A 9,652-nucleotide genomic window follows, 5' to 3' on the forward strand; every position below is an offset into this window, starting at 1 on the left:
CTTAACAACAGCAAATTTAAAAGTGAAATAGACAACATGTTGATCATCATAGAAAATAGAAAAAGGACAGAGTATAAAAACCTTCATAATTGTTAGGAAATAGAAAAAGGACAGACTATAAAAGCTTTCATAATTGTTTTTCAAAATGCCTTATAATAAATAGCAATGTAAACAACATTGGGGAAAAAAAGAGTAAAAATGGAAACTGACTTAAATGTTTCTCTGTTGTTACAAATTATGTTTTTCTATGAACCATTTACTCTCAGAGGCAGGTAAATAAGCCTACTAAATGTGTTAGTCAGCTTAGTAGAACAGATTTATTACATCTAAAACTAATAATAGATGTAAAGAATTTAAGCACACTGTCTGACATGTAATAAAGGCTCAATAACTAGTCATTGTTATTACAAAAACAGTGTCTACTCTTAAACTATTGTCTACTCTAAGGACTAGAAAGGAGCCAGGGAAGAACATATATTAGAGTTCTTAACTGCCAGGACAGCCTAAGGAAAGAAAGCAGGGCTCTTCTTAAAGTGTTCTTAAGAGTGAAACCCCACATGTCAGGAGAGGACAAATCAAGAAAACAGCACAGTTCTTTTACCAGGAACCTGCCAACAGGGACTGCATTAGTACCTCGGCCCAGGGCATCACTGAAAAGTACCACACATGCCTGGATGACAACTTCCACATGAACAAGCACATGTGGAAAAGGTCATCATTATTCCCAGCAAGAAGCTCTACAGCTAGATACCACACATCTGATTGAGGGGTTTCTGAGAGGCTCTGTGAGAAGTGTCTCCATCAAGCTGTAGGAAGAAGAGAGAGAAAGTAGAGATAATTATGTTGCTGAGGTTTCAGCCCTGAATCTGAATCATTGAAGTATATCTGACACTAAGGAAAAGCTTAAGCTTTTGGACTTTGATAATCTTTCCAAACTGCAGCGCATTCAGTCCACAGTTGGAATGAATTTCAGAATACCATGAGGAGTTGTTTTCATCTTTCTGCGATGCTGTAATATTTTCAGTGATCCTGTTGTTGTTGTCAGGTTCTGACTCATAGCAACCGTGTGCACAACAGAAGAAAACACCGCACCACCCTGCGCCAGCCTCACAATTCATATGCTTGAACCCATTGTTGCTGCCTCTGTGTCATCCACCCCTTTAGAGGTCTGCTGCTTTTTGGCTGACCCTTTACTTTATGGAACATGATGTCCTTCTCCAGGGACTGGTCCTTCCTGACAACATGTCCATCGTTTAACGACACCAAGTCTTGCCATCCTACCTTCTAAGGAGCAGTCAGATATACTTCTTCCAAAACAGCTATGTTTAGTCTTCTGGCAGTCTTTCAATATAATACTTCTAATATTCTTCTTCAACATCAAAATTAAATGCATTGATTAATCTGTGGATTTCCCTATTCATTGTCCAACTTTCACATCAATATGTTGTTAACTGCTGTCCAGTCAGTTCCAACTCCTAGCCACCCTGTATAAGGTTTCCAAGGAGCAGCTGGTGGGTTTGAACTATCAACCTTGTGGTTACTAGTCCAATGCTGACCCTATAGTGTCACATCAGGATGAGGCCACTGAAAATACCATTATATAAGTCAGATGCACCACAGACCTCAAAGTGATATTTTTGCTCTTTAACACTTACTTTAAAGAGATCTTTTGTAGCAGATTTGTCCAATGCAAAATGGCATTTGCTTTCTTGACTGCCGCTTCAGTGAGTATTGGTTGTAAAACCAAGCAAAATGAAATCTTAGACAACTTTGATCTTTTTTTTCTCTCCTTTGTCATGTTATTTATTGAGCCAATTGTGAGGATTTTCGCTTTCTTTACATTGAGATTCAATACATACTGAAGGCTATATAGTCTTTTCTCTTCATCAGTAAGCATTTCAAGTCCTCTTTGCTTCCGGCAAGAAAAGTTGCATCATTTGCATATTAAATGTTGTTCATGAGTCTTCCTTCATTCCTGATGCCCTATTCTTCGTCACATAATCCAGCTTCTCAAAATTTTCTCAGCATGCATATGCATGGTGAGAAGATACATACATATAGTATGGTGAAAGGATACTTATTCTGTTATACACTCCCTCACTCACACCTTCCCTAATTTTAAACCAGTCATTATCCCCTTGTTCTGCTCTAGTGACTGCCTTATAATGTAGGTACAGGCTTCTCATGAGCACAACTAAGTGTTCTGGAGCCTATGTAGGGTTTCCGAGAAGCAGCTGGTGGGTTTGAACTACCAGTGTTTGGTTCAAACTGACCTCATGGTCCAGCGTTCAATCTGTAGTGTACTATGATCTTACTACATTTCTCATCTACTCTTTGTGTTAGCCCTGGAATTAAAAAAATTACCAATGTTGAATCCTTTAAACTATTACCTTGAGATCATCTTTAAACCTTAAACCAAAAATATTCCCTGAAGTCTTCCTAAAACCAAACAATAGTTTAGCTTAACTAGTAAAAAATGTCTGCTTTGAGCATTAAGCTCTTTTAAAATGATCTATAGGCATACATTGGACATATTGTGGGTTCAATTCTAGAACATCACAATAAAGCAAATATCACAATAAAGAAAGTCACACTAAGTCTTTTTGTTTCCCAGAGCGCGATGTGAAGTGAGCACTTGCTGTGGGGGAAATGGTGCCAGTAGACTTGTTGCTTGATAAAGGGTTAACACCCAAGTACGTTTTCAATTCAGAGCTACCCCTTGTGACAGAGTAGAACCTCCCCATAGGGTTTTCTAGATGCGATCTTTATGGGAGCAGCTCTCCAGGGCTTTCACTTTCAGAGCCTATGGATGGCTTCAGCTGCCAGCCTTTTGGTAGAAGCTGAGCTGTTAACCATTGTACCACCAAGTCTTCTTCTTTAGTTACTGTTGTTATTGTTGTGTGCCGCCGTAGAGTCAATTCTGAATCATAATGTGAGATTTATCATGAATTATAATGAGATACCACTTCACCTTCATAAGATGGCTATGATTGAAAAATGAAACAAAAGAAAAACAGAAAACAAGTATTAGTGAGGATGTAAAGAAATTGGAACCCTCATTCATTGCTGGTGGGATGATTTCTAAAGGATGTTGCCGCTGTGAAAAGCAGAGTTTGGCAGTTCTTCAAAACGTTAAGCATAGAATTGCCATATAACCCAGCAATTCCACTCCTAGGTATATGTGGGGGTCTTCAAAAAATTTGTGGAAAATGTTCGCTTTTTTCCATGAATTTTTTTTAAAGTTTTTATTAAAAATTGAGTGATCATTTACACATGAGAACATCGGTTTTACACTCATCATTTCATTACAATGATTACCATCTCCTCTGTGCATCGTCATTCAACAATATTTGCTTCTATTCCCTTTGTTGTTTTTGGTTTATGTAGTTTTTTGGGGGTGGATTCCATGAACTTTTTTAAGCCCCCCAACATACCCTAAGAGGTCTGGCGTGGTACTGTGGGTTAATGTGCTGGACTGCAAAATCAGTTTGAACCACAAGGTTGTAGTTCAAGCTCACCAGCCATTCCTCAGAAACCCTCTACAGGGTCGCTATGAGTTGGATTCCCTGGCACTTAACAACACCAACAAAAACAACAAATATACTCTAGGAGTCCTGGTGTGGCACTGTGGGTTAATATGTTGGACTATAAAGTCGGTTTGAACCATAAGGTTGTGGTTCAAGCTCACCAGCTGTTCCACAGAAACCCTATGCAGGGTCACTATCGGTTGGAACCAACTCGATGGCACTTAACAACAACAATAATGGAAGCAGATTATTTGTACACCAGTGTGCATTACAGCACTATTCACAATAGCCCAAAGATGGAAACAGCTAAATTTCCATTAACAGATAAATAGATAATCAAAATGTAGTATAAATATATAGTTATATATTATTTAGCCATAAAAAGAAATGAAGTTCTAGTATATTCCACAACATTGATGAACCTTGAAAACATGAGTTAAATAAATCAGTCACAAAAATATAAATATTGTATAATCCCATTTATCTGAAATATTTAGACTAGGCAAATGTATAGCAACAAAGTATATTATTAGTTGTTACCAGGGACTGGGGAAATAAGGAGTTATTATTACTTAATGGATTCTGAGTTTCTATTTGGAGTGATAAAAACATTTAATAATTAGATAGTGTGATAGCTGTACAATATTGTGAATATGATTAATGTCACTAAATTATACACTTAAAAAGGCTGTTGTTAAGAATACACATGCATGGCAGTTCGAGCAGGTTGTGGCTGGCGATTCAGATCAATCTGTACTTCTCAGTTCGTGAAGTTGGCAGAACAGTTTCCCAAGTCCTTGCTGTTTGTATGTCTGGGTAACATTTATTGATCACCCATTGCAGAAGCAGTTTTCAGAAAACTTGTAACTGATCAAAACCTTTTAGATAAGTGGAGGAAAGACAGTGCAGCAACATCCACATATGAAATAGGAAACCCCTCTGATTATCGAGGGCAAAGTTGCATGAAGAAGCATGGTATTCCTATGAGTCACATTGCCCAGCGGATTATCCAAGAAGACTTGATAACATTTAATTATATACTATGTATGGATGAAAGTAATCTAAGAGATTTGAATAGAAAAGGTAATAAAGTTAAAAACTGCAAAACTAAAATTGAACTACTTGGAAGCTATGATCCACAAAAGCAGCTAATTATTGAAGATGCTTATTATGGGAATGACTCTGACTTTGAGACTGTGTACCAGCAGTGTATTAGATCCTGCAAAGCATTTTTGGAGAAGGCCCACTAAAGCTTCATCCATTCATTGTTAAAAGCCAGCTGTGATGAACACCTTCACGGTGATGCTCTGTATTTTTCAGTCAGTGGATGTGTTGAAGTATAATGTTCCATTGCTTAAGGCTGCAACTATTTTTGCAGTTGACTTACCATAAAAATAATTGTAAGTGTTTCTTATCTTAAAAATAATTGTAAATGGAAATCACTTGTGGTTGGCTGAGGAATAAATAAAAATCTTTGATTCAGACAGTTTTTGAGTACATTAAATATTCTTATATTAGTTGAATTCCCACTTTGCCCTCATTACAAACAACCTAGCAGAACAACACAACAGAAAATTCTGAGTGTGTTGTGTAGCACAGTTATTTTCCAGGGTTTGTCAAGTGCCAATCTCAGGATTGTGGTGACTCTGATACGCTTAATTCTGAAGGTAATAAATACTGAAGTAAAACATAAGGCCTAGGCCAACATCTGAGCCCACTGAAACTTTCAAGTAACCTACTCTACCTCTCCAGGAAGTTACATGAATAAGTTAATAAAGGACAATTGTCCTCTGCTAACCTATACTACTTCTCACCTGTTTGTCCCCCAGGCTTTTAAAAAAATAATATTTCCTAGACATAATGGCTCACAGTCTAGAGCAGGCTTATTTTAATTTATACATGCTCATAGTGCACACTTACATGCTACTAGAACAGGAAAAAAATTATGAAGTTAATCTTTACCACTTTTGTTATTTTATTTTTATTTTATTCCATAAGGAAGTTGGCTTATTTGCTCCTATTTGGACCACTTTACCTATGAAATTTTAAATTGTATAAAAAGACAATATGCTTTTTAATCTTATGGTCAATTTAACCTCCTTTTTTTTTTATATATATGCACTTACAACCCAAATGTCGAACATATAGAGACTGGGGGATGATTTAAAAAGTTGCAAGAAGAGAGTCCTGTTAATGTTGAAGTCCTTATATTTTTATATGTTTATAAGTATTCTTTCATCATTATTGAATTCATTGGGGAATATAGGTAATTTCTATGTACTCTGAGAACTGTAATCTCAGATTCATTTGAATAGATAAAATGATTATTTTCTGAATAAACTGGGGAATATAAAAACAAAATAAATTTTGTTTTAAAAAGGATGTTGTTAAGTGCCTGTATAGGGTTTCTGAGGTTGTAAATCTTTGTGGAACCAGAAAGCCTCATCTTTCCTCCACAGAGCAGCCAGTGGACACAAACCACCAATCTTGTGGTTCCCAATCCAGTGCTTAGCCATTGTGCTCTATCCACAATAATTAAAACTCAATCAGAGCCAGAACACAAGTAGATGTTGTTAAGTGCCTTCGAGTCGGAGCCGACCCATAGCGACCCTGTACAGGGTTTCCGAGGGTGTAAATCCTTACGGGAGTAGAAAGCCTCATCTTTCTCCCGCGGAGCGGCTGGTAGTTTCGAACCACTGACCTTAAGGTTCGCAGCCCGATTCGTAACCACTACGCTAGATATTGCACACTAATGTTCATAGTAGCACTATTTACAACAGCAAAAAGATGGAGACAGTCTAAGTGCCCATCAATGGAAGAATGGATAAACTGTGATACGTAGACACACTGGAATATTATGCTACCTTGAAGAATACCAAGGAAGCTGCAAGCCACCGCATACCAGGGATGAACCTTGAGGACATTATCCTGAGTGAAATTAGTCAATCACAAAAGGAGATATACTGCATAGGACCATTATTGTAAAAGATTAAGAAAAAACACACTAAAAGAGGAAAAAAAAAATTCTTTGCTGATTACCGGGATGTATGGGGTGGGTTGAGGAGAGGCAGGGGAAGGTGGAGCACAGGGTAGGGAATAGACACAGGATAGCTTGGGTGCTGTGGGGGAGGGGGCAACACAGAATAAGGGGAGGGGGGAATGGACAAACAAGGTGGATGGGAGAACAGTTAGGCAGGTTTGCATGTACTAAGTGGGACATGGGACAGAGGTAACTAATGATGTATGCACAACCTTGGAACAGCAGGGCTCTGGGATACAGGGACTGAGGTATGGTTTGAATGGGTAAAAGCAGAAATAATGTTAAGATGCTTGGTTGTCTTTTGAATCTTGATTTCCTTTGCCTACTATTGTAAAATAGACACTTGAAGGGGAGAGAAAAGAATAGCCAGAAACACCACCATAGAAAACTTGTAAGTCCATCTTCAGCCTATAACTGATTAGAATACCTAAAATGGGGCTACAGCTTGCCCAGTGAAGGAGGCTTCCTGTGGAGACTTTGCATTTCATAAAACCATAGGTTTTATGAATCCTGATCCCCATCCAGAATCTTCTGAGGTGGGAAATTTCCACTTGAAAGGACAAGCAGACCAGCCTGGAGCAGCTAGAAGAACAGAAGATACTTCTTAAAGAAAGACTGGAAAGAAAAATAAAAAACAATAATGGCAATCTGATTGACTACTGCTACAAGAACAAGCAAGTTGGGAGCCATCAAGGCAAGTGGTTGGGTCCCCTCAGGGCAAACCCCCTTCCAAGACTAAGACTCAAGGGGAATACATGAGCAGGCATATGGTCTGGCTCTTGACCACGTTGGTCACCGAGAAAGGGAAGTGAGGGGAAAATAGCAACGAAGTTGTAAGCTAAGTCCAACCACGTTCACTAGACTCCTGTGAACCCAGGTTGAGACCTGGCTCGCCAGCAGTATGGCAAGACCTGGGGACTCCTGGGCCCAGAGACAGTGACATGGACACAAAGAACTAGAGTGGAGAATGAAGCATCCAGCTGATATGAAGTGAGAGCATATACACAAGAACACCCACACTTGCAGATAATACCCACTTGACCTGGCTTCAATGGCTGGATGATGAGAACTCAACTAGAAGAAGAAAGAAGAGGAAAAAAGGAGTAATCTGCTACAATTTGATGAACTTGACCTATACTTATGGATGTAGTATGTAAAAAGACAGAACAAATCTTTAACAGTGAAGATCATTCCCACCCCCTCAGTACACAGGGTTGACACAGATGGGCAACTTAGACATAGGCTACCCCAAATGGAGGTACTGCAAAAGCAAGAAGTGACTGACTTACAAGCTTTCAAGAGGGAGCCTAGTTCCAGAGGGTGTGTGAGAAGGTAGAATCGCCACTGAGTGGTTTCTAATCTATCTGAATGGGGCTGATGAAAGGAGACGGGGATAAGACTCTTGTGGTACATTAGTGAATAATTGCTATCAGGAATGACTGTGAGGGTTGGAAAAGTAAAGGTAGACGTTTTGTAACAAAAGGAGAGGAGTGATTGACTTTGCATTCCAGGAGCGGAGGTTCCTGGGACCATTAAGGGAGAAGGGCGGAGTGCGGTACCCTATCCAGAGAAGCAGGGACGCCAGAGATGGAGGCAGAAACATTGACGTGGAGTGATGGAGTGGTTGGGGACTCTAGACTCAAGGAGATAGAGGGGCTGTGTGCTGGTGGCCAGGGGGCAGGCTTGCAGGCTGTACCCTTTGGTTGTTTGATGATGCATGGAGCGGATTGTAATCATTGCAATGAAACAAAATACAATAGGATGAATGTAAAGCTAATGTTCTCCCATGTAAACTATCACATAATTCACATTAAAAACTTAAAGAAAAAACGCCTCAATTAGTTGTTCAGTTCCCAATTATGTGGGTCAGCAATTTGGGCTGGGCTCAACTGACCAGTTCTTCTTGGATGTTATACATATCTTTGCAACCGGTAGGGCTGGCTGGTCCTAAGTAACCTAACTTGTACATCAGCTTGGACAGCCTGGTTTATCTCCCTGTGGTCTCTCATCTCCCAGCAGGCTAGCCCAGGCTTGTTCATGAGGCAGCAGTGTTGGAATTTACAGGTTGTCAATTTCATCACATTGTTTTTTTTAAAGAAAGTCACAAGGCCATCCCAGATTTTAGGTACAGGTGGAAGGATCTGTACTGTGGCTTTTTAATTAGTCTAATGTAACTGAACTATCTATTCCTGATACAGTAATCCAACTACTCTGTAGGACCCCTCCCAACTTTAAGAGCCTCCAGGATTGCAGTCCACGGATCCTTTTTAAGTACTCCTCATTCTGTTAGCCATGCTCTGGGTTACTAGCTCCCTCTTCCATAAGATTCCATATGCATCAGTCTCTCAGAGAATTTTCACAGTTTCTGATCCACTGAGAATTTCTTGCTTAAATGGGACTTCTGAGAATGAAATGGAGCACTATTAATTATGCTAGAACAAAAAATATAAACAGATGTCCCTATTTAAAGCCCAAGTAGTTACAAGCACAGGCTGTTGGACTCACATAGCTTGGGTTAGAATCCTAGCTCTACCAATTATTTGCCAGTTTTGGTAATAGTTTCCTCATATTAAATAGGTGTAATAATATTACTTACCTTAGAGAGATTTTCTGAGGCTTAAATGAGTTCATGTCTAAAATACTTAGTCACTACTATTATAGAACATGCTATACAAAAGCAGAGAACAGCATTCACACTTTCAGCCTCCATCACAGCCACCAGGAGACAGGTGGTGAATGCCTGAGAACACCAACATATAATCATCAATTAAATGTAAATATGACACCAGAGAAAACAAACCATTTCAATTTACATGAAGGAACAAAACAGAGTGCCTCACACAAGTGACAAAAAATACAGAGTCAGACAATATAATAACCATAAATGGCATCAAAACTACTTCATAAGGAATTTTAAAAAAGGATATTTAAGTACCTTCAATGGGTAGAAAAAATGATCACGAAAACTGCATATAAAATCAAGGAAAACAGACAAAAATGTACAAGAATTTAGGAAACAAACTGACAAGATATATGAAAAACTGGAAACTGCAAAAAAAGCAATCAGAAAGCCAGAAGATTAATA

General features: G+C 38.9%; 1 pseudogene; it reads left to right on the forward strand.

Annotated features, from left to right (window-relative positions):
- The first annotated feature begins 4,237 nt into the window (after window positions 1-4,237).
- On the forward strand, window positions 4,238-4,777 carry LOC102829540 (annotated as a pseudogene).
- The last annotated feature ends 4,875 nt before the right edge of the window (window positions 4,778-9,652 follow it).

This window comes from Chrysochloris asiatica, unplaced genomic scaffold (assembly GCF_000296735.1).
Source record: "Chrysochloris asiatica unplaced genomic scaffold, ChrAsi1.0 scaffold00299, whole genome shotgun sequence".
Classification (NCBI taxonomy): Eukaryota; Metazoa; Chordata; class Mammalia; order Afrosoricida; family Chrysochloridae; genus Chrysochloris; species Chrysochloris asiatica.